This window comes from Oncorhynchus masou, chromosome 20 (assembly GCF_036934945.1).
Source record: "Oncorhynchus masou masou isolate Uvic2021 chromosome 20, UVic_Omas_1.1, whole genome shotgun sequence".
Taxonomy (NCBI): Eukaryota; Metazoa; Chordata; class Actinopteri; order Salmoniformes; family Salmonidae; genus Oncorhynchus; species Oncorhynchus masou.
In genome coordinates, this window is record NC_088231.1 from 13,176,412 (window position 1) to 13,204,238 (window position 27,827).

The window sequence follows — 27,827 nt, forward strand, 5'->3', positions numbered from 1 at the left end:
ATCAATCTCTTCCAGTCCATAACTGAACCCTGTCTTGAATCTAGCATAATGTCTTCCAGTCCATAACTGAACCCTGTCTTGAATCTAGCTGATCAATCTCTTCCAGTCCATAACTGAACCCTGTCTTGACTCTAGCATCAATCTCTTCCAGTCCATAACTGAACCCTGTCTTGAATCTAGCTGATCAATCTCTTCCAGTCCATAACTGAACCCTGTCTTGACTCTAGCTGATCAATTTATTCCAGTCCATAACTGAACCCTGTCTTGAATCTAGCATAATGACTTCCAGTCCATAACTGAACCCTGTCTTGAATCTAGCTGATCAATCTCTTCCAGTCCATAACTGAACCCTGTCTTGAATCTAGCTGATCAATGACTTCCAGTCCATAACTGAACCCTGTCTTGAATCTAGCTGATCAATCTCTTCCATCCCATAACTGAACCCTGTCTTGAATCTAGCTGATAATCTCTTCCAGTCCATAACTGAACCCTGTCTTGAATCTAGCATAATGACTCCCATCCCATAACTGAACCCTGTCTTGAATCTAGTATAATGACTCCCATTCCATAACTGAACCCTGTCTTGAATCTAGTATAATGACTCCTATCCCATAACTGAACCCTGTCTTGAATCTAGCTGATCAATCTCTTCATTCCATAACTGAACCCTGTCTTGAATCTAGCTGATAATCTCTTCTATTCCATAACTGAACCCTGTCTTGAATCTAGCTGATAATCTCTTCATTCCATAACTGAACCCTGTCTTGAATCTAGCTGATCAATCTCTTCCATTCCATAACTGAACCCTGTCTTGAATCTAGCTGATAATCTCTTCATTCCATAACTGAACCCTGTCTTGAATCTAGCTGATCAATCTCCCTATTCCATAACTGAACCCTGTCTTGAATCTAGCTGATCAATCTCTTCTATTCCATAACTGAACCCTGTCTTGACTCTAGCTGATCAATGACTCCCATTCCATAACTGAACCCTGTCTTGAATCTAGCTGATAATGATTCCCATTCCATAACTGAACCCTGTCTTGAATCTAGCATAATGACTCCCATCCCATAACTGAACCCTGTCTTGAATCTAGCATAATGACTCCCATCCCATAACTGAACCCTGTCTTGAATCTAGCATAATGACTCCTATCCCATAACTGAACCCTGTCTTGAATCTAGTATAATGATTCCCATCCCATAACTGAACCCTGTCTTGAATCTAGCATAATGACTCCCATCCCATAACTGAACCCTGTCTTGAATCTAGCATAATGACTCCCATCCCATAACTGAACCCTGTCTTGAATCTAGCATAATGATTCCCATCCCATAACTGAACCCTGTCTTGAATCTAGCATAATGACTCCCATCCCATAACTGAACCCTGTCTTGAATCTAGCATAATGACTCCCATTCCATAACTGAACCCTGTCTTGAATCTAGTATAATGACTCCCATCCCATAACTGAACCCTGTCTTGAATCTAGCTAATCAATCTCTTCTATTCCATAACTGAACCCTGTCTTGAATCTAGCTGATAATCTCTTCTATTCCATAACTGAACCCTGTCTTGAATCTAGCTAATCAATCTCTTCTATTCCATAACTGAACCCTGTCTTGAATCTAGCTAATCTCTTCCCATCCATAACTGAACCCTGTCTTGACTCTAGCTAATGATCTCCCATTCCATAACTGAACCCTGTCTTGAATCTAGCTGATAAATCTCTTCTATTCCATAACTGAACCCTGCCTTGACTCTAGCTGATCAATCTCTTCTATTCCATAACTGAAACCTGTCTTGAATCTAGCTGATCAATCTCTTCTTGAATCTATTCCATAACTGAACCCTGTTGACTTGAATCTTCCAGTGATTCCATAACTGAACCCTGTCTTGAATCTAGCTAATGATTCCCATTCCATAACTGAACCCTGTCTTGAATCTAGCTGATCAATTCCCATTCCATAACTGAACCCTGTCTTGAATCTAGCATAATGATTCCCATTCCATAACTGAACCCTGTCTTGAATCTAGCATAATGATTCCATATCCATAACTGAACCCTGTCTTGAATCTAGCTGATAATGATTCCATTCCATAACTGAACCCTGTCTTGAATCTAGCTGATAATGATTCCCATTCCATAACTGAACCCTGTCTTGAATCTAGCATAATCATTCCCATTCCATAACTGAACCCTGTCTTGAATCTAGCTGATAATCTCTTCCCATTCCATAACTGAACCCTGTCTTGAATCTAGCTGATAATGATTCCCATTCCATAACTGAACCCTGTCTTGAATCTAGCATAATCTCTTCCATATCCATAACTGAACCCTGTCTTGAATCTAGCTGATAATGATTCCCAGTCCATAACTGAACCCTGTCTTGAATCTAGCATAATGATTCCCATTCCATAACTGAACCCTGTCTTGAATCTAGCATAATGATTCCCATTCCATAACTGAACCCTGTCTTGAATCTAGCATAATGATTTCCAGTCCATAACTGAACCCTGTCTTGAATCTAGCATAATGATCTCCCATTCCATAACTGAACCCTGTCTTGAATCTAGCTATCAATGATTCCCAGTCCATAACTGAACCCTGTCTTGAATCTAGCATAATGATCAATCTCTTCCAGTCCATAACTGAACCCTGTCTTGAATCTAGCATAATGATTCCCATTCCATAACTGAACCCTGTCTTGAATCTAGCATAATGATTCCCATATCCATAACTGAACCCTGTCTTGAATCTAGCTAATGATCTCCCATATCCATAACTGAACCCTGTCTTGAATCTAGCATAATGATTCCCATTCCATAACTGAACCCTGTCTTGAATCTAGCATAATGATCTCCCAGTCCATAACTGAACCCTGTCTTGAATCTAGCTATCAATCTCTTCCAGTCCATAACTGAACCCTGTCTTGAATCTAGCATAATGATTCCCATCCCATAACTGAACCCTGTCTTGAATCTAGTATAATGACTCCCATTCCATAACTGAACCCTGTCTTGAATCTAGTATAATGACTCCTATCCCATAACTGAACCCTGTCTTGAATCTAGCTAATGAATCTCCTATTCCATAACTGAACCCTGTCTTGAATCTAGCTAATGAATCTCTTCTATTCCATAACTGAACCCTGTCTTGAATCTAGCTGATGAATCCTTCATTCCATAACTGAACCCTGTCTTGAATCTAGCTAATGATCAATCTCTTCTATCCCATAACTGAACCCTGTCTTGAATCTAGTATAATGACTCCCATTCCATAACTGAACCCTGTCTTGAATCTAGCTGATAATGACTATTCCATAACTGAACCCTGTCTTGAATCTAGCTAATGAATCTCTTCTATTCCATAACTGAACCCTGTCTTGAATCTAGCTGATAATGACTCCCATTCCATAACTGAACCCTGTCTTGAATCTAGCATAATGACTCCCATCCCATAACTGAACCCTGTCTTGAATCTAGCATAATGACTCCCATCCCATAACTGAACCCTGTCTTGAATCTAGCATAATGACTCCTATCCCATAACTGAACCCTGTCTTGAATCTAGTATAATGACTCCTATCCCATAACTGAACCCTGTCTTGAATCTAGCATAATGACTCCCATCCCATAACTGAACCCTGTCTTGAATCTAGCATAATGACTCCCATCCCATAACTGAACCCTGTCTTGAATCTAGCATAATGACTCCCATCCCATAACTGAACCCTGTCTTGAATCTAGTATAATGACTCCCATTCCATAACTGAACCCTGTCTTGAATCTAGTATAATGACTCCTATCCCATAACTGAACCCTGTCTTGAATCTAGCTGATCAATCTCTTCTATTCCATAACTGAACCCTGTCTTGAATCTAGCTGATCAATCTCTTCTATTCCATAACTGAACCCTGTCTTGAATCTAGCTGATCAATCTCTTCCCATTCCATAACTGAACCCTGTCTTGAATCTAGCTGATCAATCTCTTCCATTCCATAACTGAACCCTGTCTTGAATCTAGCTAATGATTCCCATTCCATAACTGAACCCTGTCTTGAATCTAGCTGATAATCTTTCTATTCCATAACTGAACCCTGTCTTGAATCTAGCATAATGATTCCCATTCCATAACTGAACCCTGTCTTGAATCTAGCTGATCAATCTCTCCCATTCCATAACTGAACCCTGTCTTGAATCTAGCATAATGACTCCCATCCCATAACTGAACCCTGTCTTGAATCTAGCATAATGACTCCCATCCCATAACTGAACCCTGTCTTGAATCTAGCATAATGACTCCTATCCCATAACTGAACCCTGTCTTGAATCTAGTATAATGATTCCCATCCCATAACTGAACCCTGTCTTGAATCTAGCATAATGACTCCCATCCCATAACTGAACCCTGTCTTGAATCTAGCATAATGACTCCCATCCCATAACTGAACCCTGTCTTGAATCTAGCATAATGACTCCCATCCCATAACTGAACCCTGTCTTGAATCTAGCATAATGATTCCCATATCCCATAACTGAACCCTGTCTTGAATCTAGTATAATGACTCCCATTCCATAACTGAACCCTGTCTTGAATCTAGCATAATGACTCCCATCCCATAACTGAACCCTGTCTTGAATCTAGCATAATGACTCCTATCCCATAACCGAACCCTGTCTTGAATCTAGCATAATGACTCCCATTCCATAACTGAACCCTGTCTTGAATCTAGTATAATGACTCCCATTCATAACTGAACCCTGTCTTGAATCTAGCATAATGATTCCTATCCCATAACTGAACCCTGTCTTGAATCTAGTATAATGACTCCTATCCCATAACTGAACCCTGTCTTGAATCTAGTATAATGATTCCCATTCCATAACTGAACCCTGTCTTGAATCTAGTATAATGACTCCCAGTCCATAACTGAACCCTGTCTTGAATCTAGCATAATGACTCCCATCCCATAACTGAACCCTGTCTTGAATCTAGCATAATGATTCCCATCCCATAACTGAACCCTGTCTTGAATCTAGCATAATGACTCCCATCCCATAACTGAACCCTGTCTTGAATCTAGTATAATGACTCCCATCCCATAACTGAACCCTGTCTTGAATCTAGTATAATGACTCCCAGTCCATAACTGAACCCTGTCTTGAATCTAGTATAATGACTCCCAGTCCATAACTGAACCCTGTCTTGAATCTAGCATAATCAATCTCCCATTCCATAACTGAACCCTGTCTTGAATCTAGCATAATGATTCCCATTCCATAACTGAACCCTGTCTTGAATCTAGCATGATCAATTCCCATTCCATAACTGAACCCTGTCTTGAATCTAGCATAATGATTCCCATTCCATAACTGAACCCTGTCTTGAATCTAGTATAATGATTCCCATATCCCATAACTGAACCCTGTCTTGAATCTAGTATAATGATTCCCATCCCATAACTGAACCCTGTCTTGAATCTAGCATAATGATTCCCATCCCATAACTGAACCCTGTCTTGAATCTAGCATAATGATTCCTATCCCATAACTGAACCCTGTCTTGAATCTAGTATAATGACTCCCATTCCATAACTGAACCCTGTCTTGAATCTAGCATAATGACTCCTATCCCATAACTGAACCCTGTCTTGAATCTAGCATAATGACTCCCATCCCATAACTGAACCCTGTCTTGAATCTAGCATAATGACTCCCATTCCATAACTGAACCCTGTCTTGAATCTAGTATAATGACTCCCATTCCATAACTGAACCCTGTCTTGAATCTAGCATAATGACTCCTATCCCATAACTGAACCCTGTCTTGAATCTAGTATAATGACTCCTATCCCATAACTGAACCCTGTCTTGAATCTAGTATAATGACTCCCATTCCATAACTGAACCCTGTCTTGAATCTAGTATAATGACTCCCATTCCATAACTGAACCCTGTCTTGAATCTAGCATAATGACTCCCATCCCATAACTGAACCCTGTCTTGAATCTAGCATAATGATTCCCATATCCCATAACTGAATCCTGTCTTGAATCTAGCATAATGATTCCCATCCCATAACTGAACCCTGTCTTGAATCTAGCATAATGACTCCCATCCCATAACTGAACCCTGTCTTGAATCTAGTATAATGACTCCCATCCCATAACTGAACCCTGTCTTGAATCTAGCATAATGACTCCCATCCCATAACTGAACCCTGTCTTGAATCTAGCATAATGACTCCTATCCCATAACTGAACCCTGTCTTGAATCTAGCATAATGACTCCTATCCCATAACTGAACCCTGTCTTGAATCTAGTATAATGACTCCCAGTCCATAACTGAACCCTGTCTTGAATCTAGCATAATGATTCCCATTCCATAACTGAACCCTGTCTTGAATCTAGTATAATGACTCCCAGTCCATAACTGAACCCTGTCTTGAATCTAGCATAATGATTCCCATCCCATAACTGAACCCTGTCTTGAATCTAGTATAATGACTCCCATTCCATAACTGAACCCTGTCTTGAATCTAGCATAATGACTCCTATCCCATAACTGAACCCTGTCTTGAATCTAGTATAATGACTCCCAGTCCATAACTGAACCCTGTCTTGAATCTAGCATAATGATTCCCATATCATAACTGAACCCTGTCTTGAATCTAGCATAATGATTCCCATCCCATAACTGAACCCTGTCTTGAATCTAGCATAATGATTCCCATCCCATAACTGAACCCTGTCTTGAATCTAGTATAATGATTCCCATCCCATAACTGAACCCTGTCTTGAATCTAGCATAATGACTCCCATCCCATAACTGAACCCTGTCTTGAATCTAGCATAATGATTCCCATTCCATAACTGAACCCTGTCTTGAATCTAGCTTAATGACTCCTATCCCATAACTGAACCCTGTCTTGAATCTAGCATAATGACTCCTATCCCATAACTGAAACCTGTCTTGAATCTAGCATAATGACTCCTATCCCATAACTGAACCCTGTCTTGAATCTAGTATAATGACTCCCATCCCATAACTGAACCCTGTCTTGAATCTAGCATAATGACTCCTATCCCATAACTGAACCCTGTCTTGAATCTAGCATAATGATTCCCATTCCATAACTGAACCCTGTCTTGAATCTAGCATAATGACTCCTATCCCATAACTGAACCCTGTCTTGAATCTAGCATAATGACTCCCATCCCATAACTGAACCCTGTCTTGAATCTAGTATAATGACTCCCATTCCATAACTGAACCCTGTCTTGAATCTAGCATAATGACTCCTATCCCATAACTGAACCCTGTCTTGAATCTAGTATAATGACTCCCAGTCCATAACTGAACCCTGTCTTGAATCTAGCATAATGATTCCCATATCATAACTGAACCCTGTCTTGAATCTAGCATAATGATTCCCATCCCATAACTGAACCCTGTCTTGAATCTAGCATAATGATTCCCAGTCCATAACTGAACCCTGTCTTGAATCTAGCATAATGATTCCCATTCCATAACTGAACCCTGTCTTGAATCTAGCATAATGACTCCCATATCCCATAACTGAACCCTGTCTTGAATCTAGCATAATGATTCCCATCCCATAACTGAAACCTGTCTTGAATCTAGCATAATGACTCCTATCCCATAACTGAACCCTGTCTTGAATCTAGTATAATGACTCCCATCCCATAACTGAACCCTGTCTTGAATCTAGCATAATGACTCCTATCCCATAACTGAACCCTGTCTTGAATCTAGCATAATGATTCCCATTCCATAACTGAACCCTGTCTTGAATCTAGCATAATGACTCCTATCCCATAACTGAACCCTGTCTTGAATCTAGCATAATGACTCCCATCCCATAACTGAACCCTGTCTTGAATCTAGTATAATGACTCCCAGTCCATAACTGAACCCTGTCTTGAATCTAGTATAATGACTCCCAGTCCATAACTGAACCCTGTCTTGAATCTAGTATAATGACTCCCAGTCCATAACTGAACCCTGTCTTGAATCTAGTATAATGACTCCCATTCCATAACTGAACCCTGTCTTGAATCTAGTATAATGATTCCCATATCCCATAACTGAACCCTGTCTTGAATCTAGTATAATGACTCCCATATCCATAACTGAACCCTGTCTTGAATCTAGTATAATGACTCCTATCCCATAACTGAACCCTGTCTTGAATCTAGCATAATGATTCCCAGTCCATAACTGAACCCTGTCTTGAATCTAGCATAATGATTCCCATTCCATAACTGAACCCTGTCTTGAATCTAGCATAATGATTCCCATCCCATAACTGAACCCTGTCTTGAATCTAGCATAATGACTCCCATTCCATAACTGAACCCTGTCTTGAATCTAGCATAATGACTCCCATTCCATAACTGAACCCTGTCTTGAATCTAGTATAATGATTCCCATCCCATAACTGAACCCTGTCTTGAATCTAGCATAATGATTCCCATTCCATAACTGAACCCTGTCTTGAATCTAGCATAATGACTCCCATATCATAACTGAACCCTGTCTTGAATCTAGTATAATGATTCCCATCCCATAACTGAACCCTGTCTTGAATCTAGCATAATGATTCCCATATCATAACTGAACCCTGTCTTGAATCTAGCATAATGATTCCCATATCATAACTGAACCCTGTCTTGAATCTAGCATAATGATTCCCAGTCCATAACTGAACCCTGTCTTGAATCTAGTATAATGATTCCCATCCCATAACTGAACCCTGTCTTGAATCTAGCATAATGATTCCCATTCCATAACTGAACCCTGTCTTGAATCTAGCATAATGACTCCCATATCCCATAACTGAACCCTGTCTTGAATCTAGTATAATGACTCCCATCCCATAACTGAACCCTGTCTTGAATCTAGCATAATGATTCCCATTCCATAACTGAACCCTGTCTTGAATCTAGCATAATGACTCCCATATCCCATAACTGAACCCTGTCTTGAATCTAGAATAATGATTCCCATCCCATAACTGAACCCTGTCTTGAATCTAGCATAATGATTCCCATATCATAACTGAACCCTGTCTTGAATCTAGCATAATGATTCCCAGTCCATAACTGAACCCTGTCTTGAATCTAGCATAATGATTCCCAGTCCATAACTGAACCCTGTCTTGAATCTAGCATAATGATTCCCAGTCCATAACTGAACCCTGTCTTGAATCTAGCATAATGATTCCCATACCATAACTGAACCCTGTCTTGAATCTAGCATAATGATTCCCAGTCCATAACTGAACCCTGTCTTGAATCTAGCATAATGATTCCCATTCCATAACTGAACCCTGTCTTGAATCTAGCATAATGATTCCCATATCATAACTGAACCCTGTCTTGAATCTAGCATAATGATTCCCATTCCATAACTGAACCCTGTCTTGAATCTAGTATAATGATTCCCATTCCATAACTGAACCCTGTCTTGAATCTAGCATAATGATTCCCATTCCATAACTGAACCCTGTCTTGAATCTAGTATAATGATTCCCATTCCATAACTGAACCCTGTCTTGAATCTAGCATAATGATTCCCATTCCATAACTGAACCCTGTCTTGAATCTAGCATAATGATTCCCATATCATAACTGAACCCTGTCTTGAATCTAGCATAATGATTCCCATCCCATAACTGAACCCTGTCTTGAATCTAGCATAATGATTCCCATCCCATAACTGAACCCTGTCTTGAATCTAGCATAATGATTCCTATATCATAACTGAACACATGGCCCCTTCCTGAGTATAGGGATGGTCTGAAATGAAAGGACGTTAAGAACGTTGAAAATGTAGCCTAATAATGCATTCAGCACATCAACATAGGCTCCTATACCAAAATGCCTGGATAATGCATATCCCACAGAGACTATACTGAACAAAAATATAAACGCAATAATCAACAATTTCAACGATATTACTAAGTTACATTTCATATAAGGAAATCAGTCAATTGAAATAAATGCATTAAGCCCTAATCTACAGATTTCACATAACTAGGAATACAGATATGCATCTGTTGGTCACAGACCTTAAAATAAAGTAGGGGAGTGGATCAGAAAACCAGTCATGTTCTGGTGTGACCACCATTTGCCTAATGCAGCGCGACACATCTCCTTCGCATAGAGTTGATCAGGCTGTTGATTGTGGCTGGTGGAATGTAGTCCTCTTCAATGGCTATGTGAAGTTGCTGGACATGGGCGTGAACTGGAACACGCTGAAAATAAATCAAATTAAAAGAAACATTAAAGATATATCACTTATCAAAAGGGGAAAAAGGCAAATGTATACCCCAGGCTCCACCCCGGGATACGTAGGCTTCAGCTAGATTTAATGGGTCTCTCTCTCACACACACACACACACACACACACACACACACACACACACACACACACACACACACACACACACACACACACACACACACACACACACACACACACACACACACACACACACTCTGTAACGCGCTGCAGGGGATCTTACAGTCGCAGGGTCACTTGGCACTTCCTGTGTAAAATATGTTATTGTGAGTAATTGGCTGTCTAATGAATTCTATTGGCTGCCTTCTGAGGTGCGGGGTAGGAAGGGGGCGGGGGTGGGATGTGTGTCATGCGGCGTCAGGTCTCGAAGCCTCACACCCAAGGGCACCGGTTTATTGGATGTCTTATTGGTTTTTCTGTTGGATTCCATGATCACTATGGTTCTGTGAGGCCCTGGTTTACAGCATGTTGCAAATCCCCTCGAGCCATCCAGCTCCCTCCATGAGATCTTATTAATGAAATCGATAGTTTGTTTCTGGATAGTTTTTTTTTTTAACTCAGTAATCTCTCATCAACGATCATTGTTTGTTTTGCACATTCTTTAGATTGTTGTGTTGTATGAAATGTAAACTCAGAAAATAATTATTAGTCTATGATGGATTAAGGCATATTTTCCTACAAGCGTTTGGTTTTTATGCAAAGAATCCAACATATCATTACAAGACTCAATACAGAGCAAAGCCCCGTAGCTGTGACTTCTGTCATCGTGAAGTGCATTGAGAGACTAGTCAAGGATCATATCACCTCCACCTTACCGCCCCAATAGGTCCACAGATGATGCAATTGCCATCACACTGCACACTGCCCTATCCCATCTGGACAAGAGGAATACCTATGTAAGAATGCTGTTCATTGACTACAGCTCAGCATTCAACACCATAGTACCCTCCAATTAAGCTTGAGACCCTGGGTCTGGACCCCGCCCTCTGCAACTGGGTCCTGTACTTCTTGATGGGCCGCCCCCAGGTGGTGAAGGTAGGAAACAACATCTAGCACAGAGAGACAGCTGCCTATATCATTGGCCACTTTAATAAATGGGACACTAGTCACTTTAATAATGCCACCTTAAGAATGTTTACACATCTCACATTACTCATCTCATATGTATTTACTGTATACTGTATCCTTCACTTCACTATCTATTGCATCGTTGGTGTTCTGTCACTGCTTCTCCATATATTTTATACTTATATATTCTCATCCCATTCCTTTACTTGATAGTGTGTATTAGGTTTTGTTGTGGAATTGTTAGGTATTACCTGTTAGATACTGCTACACTGTCGGATCTAGAAGCATAAGAATTTCGCTACACTCGCAATAACATCTGCTAACCATGTGTATGTGACCAAAACATTTTAATTTGATTTGAGAAAGAAACAACTGCACCCAAGATGGATGTCACGCCTTGGTCATTGTATTTTGTGTTTTCGTTATATATTTGGTTAGACCAGGGTGTGACATGGGTTTATGTATTGTATTTTCGTATCGGGGTTTGTAGTATTTGGGATTGTAGCTGAGTAGGGGTGTGTGTTAAATAGGTTTGGCTGCCTGAGGCGGTTCTCAATCAGAGTCAGGTGATTCTCGTTGTCTCTGATTGGGAACCGTATTTAGGTAGCCTGGGTTTCGCTTTGTATTTCGTGGGTGATTGTTCCTGTCTCTGTGTTAGTGTTCACCAGTCAGGCTGTAATAGGTTTCACGTTCTGTTTGTTGTTTTTGTATTTATTTGTTATTTCATGTATAGTTCCGTTATTTGTTTCATTAAAAAGTATGAGTAACCAACACGCTGCATTTCGGTCCGACTCTCTTTCGACAAACGAAGAACGTCGTTGCAATGGATAGCAGAATCCGTCTTTTTCATCGCTACAGTCCAGCTATGAACAAGCTATAACCAGCTTACACACACGGGTTGTAAATGGATTTAGGAGGCACCTCTGGTTGAAGGATGGGGAGAGGGATCATTTATCATTACAGCTAAATGAGATCAAGTCTCAATTTAATCAGGCATAGTAAGACATAGAGGAAGCACTCCTTCGCACTTGTGTTTCGGTGACGCTGTGCTGTGAGCACCTGAACATCTTTTGATATTCAGGTAAGAACATGTGGGGAGATACTGTAGCCTTCAAGATCCATCATTCATAGCATTCAGTGGCTATCCACTTCTTTGAGGTCTAATTATTTGACCTACTTGGTTTTCCATCATTTACTATTATGAAAAGCATGCAACCTCTGTGGAGCATGGACATATTCATGCTATCTACCACACACTGTCACGTGTGGTTGGACGTCATCCTCATTTTCCTCTTGATTCATCCTCTAAATGTATTTCTATAGATTGCAACAACACATTCATCACCAGTGTTGGGGAGTAGTGAACTATATGTAGTTCAACCAAATATTTTTTATAACTAATCCAAGATAGACCGCAGCCTGTCGTTTCCAGCGGGAGCAAATTAATCATAGTGGGCAGAACAAGCCAGGCGGTGGGCAGAGCCAAGCACGAGCTAGCAAGTTCCTATTGGTGCTTTCTAGCGTGTATTTGCATATTTCCATTTGGGAACGTCTACTCTGTGAAGTGCTCGTGTGCAATAACTCAATTTTCCCTTGCACTCCTAAACAACACCAAACTTTGGCAAATGGTAAAGTCTACAAAACTTAGCCCACTCTGTTTGTAAGAGATGTTAGTGTTGGGAACAGAACACTGTATCAAGATTCAATGTTTCATTGGTGAGAAAATTTGTAGAATGCCAAAATCCATCTCGCTCCATTAACTCCCAGTGAGCTTCCTCTCATCACTATATTTGGTGCTGAGTGGAAATGCCAACCGGATGCTTCAGATCAAACATCTGGGTCATTTTTCTATCTGTGGTTCAAGTAGTAAATAAACTACAATTTGCAGTGCTTTGGTGGAAGTTGAACTAAATTCAAATCTTGGTAGTGTTTTCAGTTGTTAATGACTTTTTCCCATGTAGCTGTGTAGCTAACTACTGGAACTACACACTACATTATTTTGCAAAAAAGGAAGAAAATATGGGTGAAAAATGCCTAAATCTCACTTGAAACATAGTTTTTGTGTTCAATAGGCTAAATTACACATACATTTAACATCTGACTACACAGTGATCTGTTTTTGCAATTTGCAGTCTATGACATTTAAGAACTAGCGAACAACTTTTTCAAAGTAGCTTTCGTTAAGTAAACTATATTTATCTTAAGGGTAGCTTAACTTCTTCTAGTGTGAAGTAATTGTAAACCATACATTTTAGTCATTTAGCAGACACTCTTATCCAGAGCGATTGACAGAAGCAATTTGGGTTCAGAGTAGCTTCCCCAACACTGTTCAGTACTGATGGACTGCATGCCTGTCCTCTTCTGATTGTCTTCATTCTCTTCATCTTCAAGCAGTGCAGCAGTAGGTGTCAAAACCCCCCACCAAAAACCATCAATGAACGATAACATCTTACTTGCCAACTTGGAGGCCATTTTCATTTTTTTCTCTGGAGGGCAGATCAGGGATGATAAGGAATCGCTAATGAGCCAGGAACTCCTGTTTGGCTAATGTTAGACACATTAAGATCTTTGATGTGAATACAATTGCCTCTTGGACATGTTATGATCTTTGATGTAAGTACAATTCACAGATCCAATAAATTGTACTGCATGTACGGCACTAATAGTAGTATTAACTACAAATACAACAGAGGGCTCCAAACTCTGTAAAGCCCCCAGTGATTGTAGAGCTTTCAGTGTATTTACATGTGTTATTTGATGTTCTTTTGAGTCAGAAGTGTGTATACTAAATACACAATAGTGAATTATTTCATTTCTACCATTCCCCATTCATTCCAACCTATAAACATGTGCTCAACATATGTGGTAGAAATATGCCCACTCATGTACTCATATGAAAGGCTGGTGGTTTGGAGTACTCTTCTAGCATCTCTTGAAACAATAGCTTAGGTTGATATGGGAGATTGTAGTCATTGATTAATGCTAGTTACTGGCCGTCACAACCATGTTTGGACTGACCTGATTTAGAAGGCAATTATCTCTAGCGAACCATATTGTCTGCTCTAACTACACGGTTGAATCACATTACCACTAGTGTGTCTACTTCCGAAGCACAGCCATTGAACCTAGTATGACATGAAACACATTCTATTTCCTGGAATCATCTCCCATACACTATAATAACTCAACTGTGTCACAGCTGTATAGATTTAAAGTAATTACAGCTAATTGTGTGGCAGCAATTATTGCGACTGAATCTCATGCCTGTTGATTCAGTCTGCTAAACAAATGCCATTTAGCAAGGGCCTAATTAGAACATTGTTGACACCGTGATGTGGGGAACAGAATCATTGCATGATGCCCAATCATTCTCCATCTCAATCTTGTTCTCCATGGAGGCAAGGTTACAGCTCGGAGAGAGAAAACATATGGATGTACATTTATTTTTTGTTCTACACAATGTTTCTCTCAAACACCGTTTAGCCACCTGAGGTTATGGACAATGCAATAGATACACCAGTGGAGGCTGGTGGGGTGGAATGAGGAGCCTGTCCTCCTTATTTCTCCTTCCACTAGCCTCCACTGGAATACACCTCCATATCTTGCTATGATTTTAGGTTACTGTCATTTGCATAATCATGAAATAGTTTAACATCAACGCCCCGGACCAACAGGAGGGAGATCATTCAATGTCTCCATTTCGTTTAGTGTTATCTGAGCCATATTCAGGGGCACCGTATGGGGGAGAAAAGTTAAGACTATTCTAAGGGCCTGTGACTGATAGGGGCCCTAATCAAAAAGTAAACATCCAGAGAGCCCCCCCCCTTTGCTTGCTCAAAAAGCATCCAGAAGGCTCTAGGCTCGGCGCTGGGCTCTTGGTGAGTAAGGATGAGCAAGGGCCAGTGATCACTGTTAAATGGCATGGCTATGGATATTGGATCACCACACACGTGATGCCCACAGGCTGAGAACAGGACTGAGAACAGACTGAGAACAAGATATATCTCATAGTAATGGCTGGATTGCCATAACATTTGTTGTGCACAATCAAGACCCCAAGTGGAAGAAACCTATTGATTTGGTGACCTCTTGACCTTTCCTTTAGCGCCATCATCAGGCCTTTTCATTTCCATTTCCATTTTGTTTTCCATTTCCACTTTTACAGCTGCTTATTTTCTAGTTTAATTATTAAGTAATTCAATTATTAATTCAATTATTTTGTTTGTTATATCATTCTATAGATGATCATGTTAATGTATTTTATTTGAAGAGGTTAATGTATATTTACGTTATTCATTAATGTTAAGAACATTTTCCATTCAAGAATTGTACCATTAAAATGACATTCAGACTATAAAAGATTTCACATTTCTTATAGAGGGTATCAGACTTGCATCAAATAGTGAATTCCACTGTATGCAGAATGTTGCATGCATGTCTGCACAGTGTTATATTTTCAAAGCTCACTGTCAGTAAATATTGTACAGTAAATATTGGACTACAAGACAGTTGCAAACCTGAAAAGATCGCGTTATTTAAAGCTTTGAATGGGTTGATTGGGTTCTGGGGGTGTGTGGCTACACCAATTGCGCAGGGTTGATGTGGCCTGTGGTGGTGGGGCCCAATGTGATATCTTTTCACGGGGCCCAAAATCCCTGGGGCGCCCCTGGTCATATTACATTACTTTTCTTTACAAGAGATATAACTTTCATGAGTAACATGCTTGATCTGTAATTGGCTAGACATCTTACTCGTAAAACGGTGCTCGATGACTGTATCAACTACGAAGCATCCACGTTCCCCATAGCGTGTGTGTCAGGTTGAATTTGAGGTGAATTCCAGTTGAGCAAATGGCATAGGCCTACTAGCTTAAGCTTATGATCAGTTATGTTCTTTAAATGGCAAATATATCACAGAGCACAGCAAGCATTTGATAGAGCATCCCGAAAGACAACTAAATGGAGAACAGCTGTCTTTGGTTTGGAATAATAATGATTAGAAGTAGTTTTAAAAGTGGCAGTAATAAAGCCTCTCTTGAAAAAGCCAAACCTTGACCCAGAAAATATAAAAAACTATCGGCCGATATCGAATCTTCCATTTCTCTCAAAAATGTTAGAAAAAGCTGTTGTGCAGCAACTCACTGCCTTCCTGAAGACAAACAATGTATACGAACTGCTTCAGTCTGGTTTTAGACCCCATCATAGCACTGAGACTGCACTTGTGGTGACCTATTAAATGACCTTTTAATGGCATCAGACCAAGGCTCTGCATCTGTCCTCGTGCTCCTAGACCTTAGTGCTGCTTTTGATACCATCGATCACCACATTTTTTGGGAGAGATTGGAAACCCAAATTGGTCTACACAGACAAGTTCTGGCCTGGTTTAGATCTTATCTGTCGGAAAGACATCAGTTTGTCTCTGTGAATGGTTTGTCCTCTGACAAATCAACTATAAATTTTGGTGTTCCTCAAGGTTCGTTTTAGGACCACTATTGTTTTCACTATATATTTTAATTCTTGGGGCTGTCATTCGAAAACATAATGTTAACTTTCACTGCTATGCGGATGACACACAGTTGTACATTTCAATGAAACATGGTGAAGCCCCAAAATTGCCCTCGCTAGAAGCCTGTGTTTCAGACATAAGGAAGTGGATGGCTGCAAACTTTCTACTTTTAAACTCAGACAAAACAGAGATGCTTGGTCTAGGTCCCAAGAATCAAAGAGATCTTCTGTTGAATCTGACAATTAATCTTGATGGCTGTACAGTCGTCTCAAATAAAACTGTGAATGACCTCGGCGTTACTCTGGACCCTGATCTCTCTTTTGACGAACAGACTGTTTCAAGGACAGCTTTTTTCCATCTACGTAACATTGCAAAAATCCTGAGGTGCTGACTTGCTGCACCCTCGACAATTACTGTGATTATTATTATTTGACCATGCTGGTCATTTATGAACATTTGAACATCTTGGCCATGTTCTGTTAAAATCTCCACTCGGCACAGCCAGAAGAGGACTGGCCACCCCTCATAGCCTGGTTCCTCTCTAGGTTTCTTCCTAGGTTTGGCCTTTCTAGGGAGTTTGTCCTAGCCACCGTGCTTCTACACCTGCATTGCTTGCTGTTTGGGGTTTTAGGCTGGGTTTCTGTACAGCACTTTGAGATATCAACTGATGTAAGAAGGGCTATATCAATACATTTGATTTGATTTTGTCTATTGTCCTGTCACTGTAGCTCCATAACCAAAATGGCTGACTCAGATATACACTACTTGATATGATACTACAGGTTCTTCTGACTCAGGTGCGTCTGGACTATGTTGAGTACGTTGTGAGGAGAGTTTGAATCCTGGACTCACAGTGGTAGAGATGAACTGTGTTACATACAGTGAGTACACCAAACATTAGGAACACCTTACTTATATTGAGTTGCATCTTCCCCATTTTACCCTCAGAACAGCCTCAACTCTTCGGGGGATGGACTCTACAAGGTGTTGAAAGCGTTCCACAGGGATGCTGGCCCATTTGACTCCAATACTTTCCACAGCTGTGCCAAGTTGGCTGGATGTCATTTGGGTGGTGGACCGTTCTTGATACACACCAGAAACTGTTCAGCGTGAAAAACCCTGCAGTGTTGCAGTTCTTGACACAAACCGGTGCACCTGGCACCTACTACCATACCCTGTTCATAGGCACTTAAATCTTTTGTCTTGCCTATTCACCCTCTGAATGGCACACATACACAATACATGTCTCAATTATCTCAAGGCTTAAACATCCTTATTTAACCCGTCTCCTCCCCTTCATCTACACTGATTGAAGTGGATTTAACAAGTGACATCAATAAGGGATCATAGCTTTCACCTGGATTCACCTGGTCAGTCTGTGTCATGGAAATAGTTCCTAATCTTTTGTACACAGTGTATATTGACAACAGAAGCAACAGTATGCTGTGATAACATGCTTCAACTAGTTCTCCTGAGGGGGTCACAATGTGGGTTGGATAGTACAGCACAGTACATTACAGTACAGCACAACCTCGTCAGAGACTTGCTGGGAAGTGTAAAATACGTAGATCATCACAATTGAGTTTTTGGGAGAGAAAATGCAGGTTGTCATTTTGTTTCCCTGGGCCTTAAAGTAAAACTCCATCCAAAAACTATATTTTGGTATTTGTTTCATTAGTCCATTGATGACATAGTCACAAAATGTTTTGCTTGTCAGCGATCAAGTGTTCAACATATGTAACTTTCTGAATAAAGAAATCATCCCCCGCATGATGCATTTTGCATCCTGTGATGCTGTGTTTTGGGTGGAATGTTCCTTTAAGGGATGTGTGTTCTCTGCATCCTGTGATGCTGTGTTTTGGGTGGAGTGTTCCTTTAAGGGATGTGTGTTCTCTGCATCCTGTGATGCTGCGTTTTGGGTGGAGTGTTCCTTTAAGGGATGTGTGTTCTCTGCATCCTGTGATGTTCCTTTAAGGGATGTGTGTTCTCTGCATCCTGTGATGCTTTTTGGGTGGAATGTTCCTTTAAGGGATCCTTTAAGGGATGTGTTCTCTGCATCCTCTCTGCATCCTGTGATGCTGCGTTTTGGGTGGAGTGTTCCTTTAAGGGATGTGTGTTCTCTGCATCCTGTGATGCTGCGTTTTGGGTGGAATGTTCCTTTAAGGGATGTGTGTTCTCTGCATCCTGTGATGCTGCGTTTTGGGTGGAGTGTTCCTTTAAGGGATGTGTGTTCTCTGCATCCTGTGATGCTGCGTTTTGGGTGGAGTGTTCCTTTAAGGGATGTGTGTTCTGCATCCTGCATTGCCATCCTGCATTATGTGTGTTCTCTGCATCCTGGTGCTGTTTTGGGTGGAGTGTTCCTTTACTCTGCATCCTGTGATGATCATATCCTGTGACCCTCAATGACAAATGAATTGCTTGTTGGTGTGAATGCGAGGTTCCCTCTGCATCCTGGGGTGAAGGTGTGTGCTCTGCATCCTGTGTGTGTTTGTGTATCAATGTTAAATCTCCATAAAGAGATACCTTGAGCTATGTCGATTAAGTAACACTGTACTTTATTTCCAACAACTTGTAGGGAGTACAACCAACCTCTCGAACATAACCCATCAAGCTAAACCCCTCTGTTTTGAAAGGGATGTGTGTTCTCTGCATCCTGTGATGCTGCGTGTGTGTTTCTCTGCATCCTGTGATGCTGCGTTTTGGGTAGAGTGTTCCTTTAAGGGATGGTGTTCTCTGCATCCTGTGTTCCTTTAAGGGATGTGTGTTCTCTGCATCCTGTGATGCTGCTTCTTTCTCAGCCCATGTCCTTGAACAATTCTGCTGGATTCCATCTGAAGAGCATATCAACTTTAGTTTGTTAACATTGCCACAAAAACATTTGCTGCCTAGGGACAATTGCATTTGAAGCCAAACACTGTTCTATAATGTGAACTGTAACTTTAATTTGCAATATTCATGAGTTATTTCTCGCTGAGGGTGAATGACTTTATCCTCCAAGTGTAATTGAGAGAAAAGGGTTCCTTCTTCTAAAACCTCTTTCACCCCACACAGAGCTGACGATGGACTTTCTCTGGCATCACACCAGTGGCTAAATCTCTCATTGCCTTTTCAGTGCTTTAAAAAAAATGTTCTTCCCTAAAACGGAATACATCCTAGTTTCAATGTAAAATGTATGCACACATTATAGTTTCAATCTATGTCCCTCTTAGTCATTTAACAGGGACTTAAACGCTGTGTATCATCAAAATCATATCTCATATAGGTCTCACGTAGAATACATTCTATATTCCGTTTCTATGTTCTACTGTGCATTGAAAAGTTCACCGCAACGTCATAAGCAGCATGATTTGAAAATAAAAACAGCATTTTAGTCAACACACAGCATTTACACTTTGTGTGTTTCTGGATTGATAAATAAACGTACAAAATAGTCTGCCTCTGTGCTCGGGCCTGGGTGGCTGGGCCGTGGAGCCAAGAGGCAACCATCTGACACACAGGATCTAATTAAGCCTCCGAGGAGTTTGATTCCCGTACCGTTGCATTTCTCATGGTTAACCACTCATTTATGCAGAGGATAAACAAGCGCAAAAACCTGGGCTAAGCATTTCTTCTCCTTCAGGTTGTTAGAGCCTCATAGACTCATCGCCTCGTAGCCAGGCTTTTTCACTAGGGGATTGAGTGATCTCTATGGCAGAAGGATATCATTTTTGGATGCATAGCATAGCTTACGTCAGAGGCCTGTGAGAGTAGAATGATCTCAATTCAGACTTTAGACAATGTTTTTAGGAATGGTATGCATGATAATTGCACCATATATGCAAAAACACGATGACAGTTAAAGCCATACTATTTCACGTCTATAGCGTCTAGACTTTCTCTACAGCAGATGCCCCCTCCCCGATGGCTGTTATGACCACAATATAGCTATAATTTTGGCTATGGTAGAATCAATAACATGGAAATAACATAGTGATATTAAATAAATGTTATTGCCAATGCTCGTACAACTGTGTCTAATCTCTTCAAGCTACACTATAGTGAGTCGTGTTCCTGATAGCAAAAAAAACATGCTTTCAGTTGATTTGTCCCCGAAAATGAGGAATTATGTGAGGGTCACAGAATAGGCCTAATGGATACAACATTACCATGAGCACTTGGTGAACTGGAGTATCGCCGACCTAAGGAGGAGATAGAGGCAGCGAAAGCGGAACGGCGACGATACGAGGAGATAGCTCAACGAAGCAAGCACGAGAGGCAACCCCAAGAAAATTTTGGAGCAGTCGGCGGAGCCGAGGAGCGAACCAGAGCCAGTCAGGGAGTCGGATGAGGAGCTCGACGCAAGATTCCGGAGAGAGGTGCTAGCATTGAGAGTGCTGCAGAGTGGGCATGTTGAGGTGCATGTCATCAGCCCGGTGCCACCTGTACCTGTCCCACACATCAGGTCTCCCGTGCGCCTCCACAGTCCAGTACGTCCTGTGCCTCCTCTCTGCACTCGCCCTGAGGTGCGTGTCATCAACCCGGAGCCACCTGTACCTGTCCCACACATCAGGCCTCCAGTGCGCCTCCACAGTCCAGAGCTTCCGGCGACAGTTCCCAGTCCAGAGCTTCCGGCGACAGTTCCCAGTCCAGAGCTTCCGGCGACAGTTCCCAGTCCAGAGCTTCCGGCGACAGTTCCCAGTCCAGAGCTTCCGGCGACAGTTCCCAGTCCAGAACTTCCGGCGACAGTTCCCAGTCCAGAGCTTCCGGCAACAGTTCCCAGTCCAGAGCTTCCGGACAGTTCCCAGTCCAGAACTTCCGACACAGTCCGGAACCCAGAGCTCCAACAGATGGTCTCCAGAGCTTCCGGCGACAGTTCCCAGTCCAGAGCCTCCAGCAACAGTCCCCGGAGTTCCCAGTCAGAAGAACTCCGGCGACAGTTCCCAGTCAGAACTTCCGGCTGAGAGTCCAGAACTTCCGGCGACAGTTCCCAGTCCAGAACTTCAGTCCGTTGCCTCCAGCGACAAAGCCTCCAGCGACGGTCGGCGGTCCGGAGCCTCCGGCAACGATCCACGGTACCAGGCCTCCAGAGACGACCCACGGTCCGGAGCCTCCGGCGACGATCCATGGTCCGGGACCTCCAGAGACGACCCACGGTCCGGAGCTTCCAGAGCTGTGCCCAGAACCAGAGCCGCGACCAAGGGTAGATGCCCACCCAGACCCTCCCCTATAGGTTCAGGTTTACGGCCGGGAGTCCGCACCTTTGGGGGGGTACTGTCACGCCCTGACCTTAGATATCTCTGTTTTTCTATATATTTTGGTTTGGTCAGGGTGTGACTCGGGTGGGTACACTAGTTTTGTATGTCTAGGGTTTTTGTATGTCTAGGGGTGTTGTATGTCTATGTTGTCCTGATATGGTTCCCAATCAGAGACAGCTGTTTATCGTTGTCTCTGATTGGGGATCATATTTAGGTAGCCATTGTCCTCGTTTGTGTTGTGGGATCTTGTCTACATTGAGTTGCCTGAGTGCACACCTGTAGCCTCACGTTTCGTTTGGTTGTTTTTGTTAGGTGAGTTTCAGTTGATTAAAATTATGTGGAACTCTACTCACGCTGCGCCTTGGTCTCCTCTTTACGACAATTGTGACATGAACTGGAACCAGTTATTGTCATAAACTCCATTTTAAAAAGGGTGATTAACTACTACACACATAGTACATTACACCCATTAGCCTTTGTTCGGAGCTGGGTTTTGGAAGCAAAGTGCGAATCAATTATCACTTTTAGACCCAAATGGCACACTTTTCGCCATAGTGCACATCTTTTATCAAATACCTATGGGCCCTAGTCAGAAGTAGTGCACTTTGAAGGGAATAAGGTGCAATTTGGGATGCAACCTCTTTCCTAGGCCCTAATTCCATTCATACATTCCAGTACAAACCTGGAAGTGAGGTTGAGTCACCTGGTGGGCGGTGATTTTTCTTTAGGACCAATGGAATGGCTTAGCTTAGTGTCTATAATTACAGTGGAAACACATTGACCAATGTAACATATTAAGTTCCCTCATGAGACTTAACATCTTTAAAAAGACTTGATGTATGATTTGAACAAATGGAATCGAATACCCGAAGTGCAGTCTACAGATCACGTTCCAATATGTTGTTTTAGAACACCATTCGTTTTGTACGTGTAATATTAAGGGTGTCTCTGTACAACAAGATACTGTAATGCAGAAGAACATAACAAGTAGGATGGAACGTGCAATTTCATAGAGCTTGTGAAAAGTTACTGACTTAGACCTCACACTTATGCATATACAGTAAATGTTCGCTGGCTCAAGTCAACTGGAAGCATATGTTGTGAAGGGGTGGATTCTTTTTTTCTCTTCGAGACGACAAGTGTTGCTTTCCCATATATTTGTTGACGGGGAATTGCTTGCCATTGCGTTGATGCATGATCACAATATGATTTTGAGCCTTGTATGAGTTCTATATGTTTTTAAGTATTGCATCATCAAACCACTACAGTTGCATCGTTGTTTACCTCAATGGGTTCTTCTAGAACAAAGGGAACATTGTCGCAGGTTAAAGTGAGTGTAACCATAATGGCACATTCTTTATGTTAAATGCTAGATGTTCACATTGCTAGCGATTAATTACATTTGGAGCCCTTTTCTTGTGGTTGGAAGTGTGTAACAAGAAAAATAGCTGTGATCTCATTTTGTTTCATGTTGACAATGACCCCATTCTCGGAGCGAAAGCAAAGATCCCTTTCATTTGAAATGCATAGTGTTTTTATTCATTTTTCAGTGAAGGAACGTGGTCTGTGTAGCATAGAGAAAGATTCATCATCAGAGCTAGCAATAATGCTCGCTTTCAAGGCACACACACACACACAACACTCCCCTCATATGACACACTTTGCTGCGGATCAATTGTCTCGACATATTAATAAAAGCAAAGACAAGCAAAACAGTGTGCGTTCTGTGTTTAGGTTCCCCAGAGAACAGGGCTAAACTGATAAATATTCCTTATAACGCATTTATCAAATTCCCTGTGGCGTCCGCAATAAATCAAGTGCAAATAAGTGAGTAGCTTTAGCTGTAAATTGTACAGAAGAAAGTGGATGGGCCTTGTGGAATGGAATGTATTTTGTTATTAAACTACTAAATATAGATGTGTTTTATCTGTGTGTTTTTCTTTTTTTTGACCAACTTTTTATTATTCCCTCTCCCCCCAGGGGCTCATGTTGTGGACATATCGATGCATAAAACAAAACTTCACGGGTAACTCATCTTGTGTTTGTGAAATTGTTTGTGGGAACAAGCCACACATTAATACAATCAGTCTGCACACATCGATATTCGATACAGATAATCAAAATAGAATTGATAAATTCGAACATGATTACATTATATTAACTCAAAATGAGCTTTTGACCTTTTCGACAGCTCTGCTGAATGTATCTACTGTACCTAATGTTGGTTCCTTCTAGCTGTTCACACGTTGCTATGGAGAGCTCTAGCGAAATAACGTCTAGGACGTTTTCTTGCCATTTAGTTATGCTGAGCTTAGGTGGAGGCTTCCATTTGAATATTATGGACAACCATACTCGTTTCTGGGGTACTGTCAGAGTCAGTGTGGCGCCGTCATTCAACAATAATATATTGGGGAGATAAGGAATGGCAGCACCAACTATGCTCGACACAGACCTGACAACCTGTAACCAAAAGGTCTTCACACTGGGGCAGTCCTACATCATGTGTATGTAAATTGAATGGGGTCGGTAAGAGTGTATGTAGCTGCCAATATTTGTTTGGGAACAAAGCAGAGAATTTGGAATAGGAGCAAGTTTAAATTGGCAGCATTTCAGTCAAATAAAATCAGTGAATTAATTTGTAGTGTATTAGTTGATGATAATCTGAGTGTTTCTGAGACATTGTGTGCTCTCAAATTGTTACTTTTGCTTTGTGTTGCTTTTGCTTTGTATTTAGAGTGTTGAATGGGGTCGGTAAGAGGTGTAATGGCATATAGAACCTGTATCTATAGTGTTGAATGGGGTCGGTAAGAGGTGTAATGGCTTATAGAACCTGTATCTATAGTGTTGAATGGGGTCGGTAAGAGGTGTACTGGCGTATAGAACCTGTATCTATAGTGTTGAATGGGGTCGGTAAGAGCTGTAATGGCGTATAGAACCTGTATCTATAGTGTTGAATGGGAACCTGTATCTATAGTGTTGAATGAGGTGTAATGGCATATAGAACCTGTATCTATAGTGTTGAATGGGGTCGGTAAGAGGTGTAATGACGTATAGAACCTGTATCTATAGTGTTGAATGGGGTCGGTAAGAGGTGTAATGGCATATAGAACCTGTATCTATAGTGTTGAATGGGGTCGGTAAGAGGTGTAATGGCATATAGAACCTGTATCTATAGTGTTGAATGGGGTCCTGTATCTAGAGTAAGAGGTGTAATGGCGTATAGAACCTGTATCTAGAGTGTTGAATGGGGTCGGTAAGAGATGTAATGGCGTATAGAACCTGTATCTAGAGTGTTGAATGGGGTCGGTAAGAGATGCAATGGCGTATAGAACCTGTATCTAGAGTGTTGAATGGGGTCAGTAAGAGGTGTAATGGCATATAGTACCTGTATCTATAGTGTTGAATGGGGTTGGTAAGAGATGTATCTATAGTGTTGAATGGGGTCGTAAGAGGTAGAACCTGTATCTATAGTGTTGAATGGGGTCGGTAAGAGGTGTAATGGCATATAGAACCTGTATCTAGAGTGTTGAATGGGGTCGGTAAGAGGTGTAATGGCATATAGAACCTGTATCTATAGTGTTGAATGGGGTCGGTAAGAGGTGTAATGGCATATAGAACCTGTATCTATAGTGTTGAATGGGGTCGGTAAGAGGTGTAATGGCATATAGAACCTGTATCTAGAGTGTTGAATGGGGTCGGTAAGAGGTGTAATGGCATATAGAACCTGTATCTATAGTGTTGAATGGGGTAAGAGGTGTAATGGCATATAGAACCTGTATCTAGAGGTGTAATGGCATATGTAACCTGTATCTATAGTGTTGAATGGGGTCGGTAAGAGGTGTAATGGCATATGTAACCTGTATCTAGAGTGTTGAATGGGGTCGGTAAGAGGTGTAATGGCATATAGAACCTGTATCTATAGTGTTGAATGGGGTCGGTAAGAGGTGTAATGGCATATGTAACCTGTATCTAGTGAGAAGATAGGGTTTTCAGACATACAGAGGCATTCAGTACAGCATACTGTATGTAATGTGTACAAATAATTCAATGATACCATTAATATTACACTAACATTAGCCTCAAATGGCTGCATGTCTATCTATATGAATATTGTGTAACCTGCTGCTAGCATTCGCCTGATATGATTACGTATAAACGCAACCTGCTGCTAGCCAAAAGCAAAGAGATAGACACTTGAGACTCTCCCCATTCTCTACAATTAGGAGACATGTCCCAGAATAGAACTGCCTATAAGCCTTTTCAACCTTTAATAAGCACTAACAGTGTAAAATACAGTCGTTAGGCCCTCAGGCGCTTTCCCTCAAATCTCCATTAATTATGGAAGAAGAGGATGCATACATTTGGAAGCTAACTATCACATTGAGACAACATCACTTATGTTTTTATTAATAGGAATTAGCAGGAATTATAGATTTAACTTGAAGCTCAACGATAAATGCTTATCGACATATTTCCTTCACAGAAGATCAACAACAACAGCTAGCATGTGTACTGATGGTGTGTTTTGTACCCTAGATACCAGGTGCACACACACACACACACACACACACACACACACACACACACACACACACACACACACACACACACACACACACACACACACACACACACACACACACACTATACCCAGATGGAAGTAAACACATACACACACAGGTCCTACTTCCCCATGCTATCTTATAGCATCGGAATTACTGTCCACAACAACCAGCCACCATGTGTTTGCTTACCCCATAACTCAGCAAAGATGGCGTCTCTCTCTGAGGGCCCATATACAGGAAGTGTAAATTGGGTTATTCAAAGGCTGGATGAGAATGATCTGTCCCCAGGCCTCTGTGGCCTCAAAGCAGCAGACCGTGTGTAAATGTCTGAGTCACTTCCTCTCTCTGGAGGCCTTAATGGAGCAACTTACACACTGAGATGGATGAGAAGGCCTTCAGCCAGCCATTCTCTATAGTCGATATACTATCACCAGACCAGAGGAGTTACTCACTCTGCCTCTCTAATACACTCTCACATTCTCAATTAAAATATAAACAGTACCTGATGATTTAAACTACAATGCATGGCAATTTTACGTACACACACACACACACACACACACACACACACACACACACACACACACACACACACACACACACACACACACACACACACACACACACTAGCCTAAATTATCAATTTAAAGTCCCTTAACAACTCATTGTCCAATGGTTATTTTTGCCTTGAAACTTGTTGCACTTACATACGTTCTCAGTTGAAGTCAATGACAGAAGACGGGACCTTTTTACCAGACAATAGCAGGGATGTTTAGAACATGGAAAATGCATTAGTCGCATTATAGAGCAGTTGTTAGATGGGAATGGGCCGGAAAGGAAAGGAGAACTATGTTATTGTGCACATCAGCATGGTGCACAACAAGAACAACTAAGAAAGACCTGAACCTGAAAGAGCGGTTCTGCTTCCTCTGACATCAGTCAACCAGAACTCCAGAGGATTATTTTCCTCTAAAGTTTATCATCCAATTTTCATTACCGTGAGTTTGTTTTTAGAACTGCAAAGTTTCACGGCCGTTTGTTAGAAACTGGTTCAAAATGTTATGAGTTTGTGAGTTTCTCCAAACTCATTTACACTCACGTAGTCAACTCACTCGCAAGCGGACA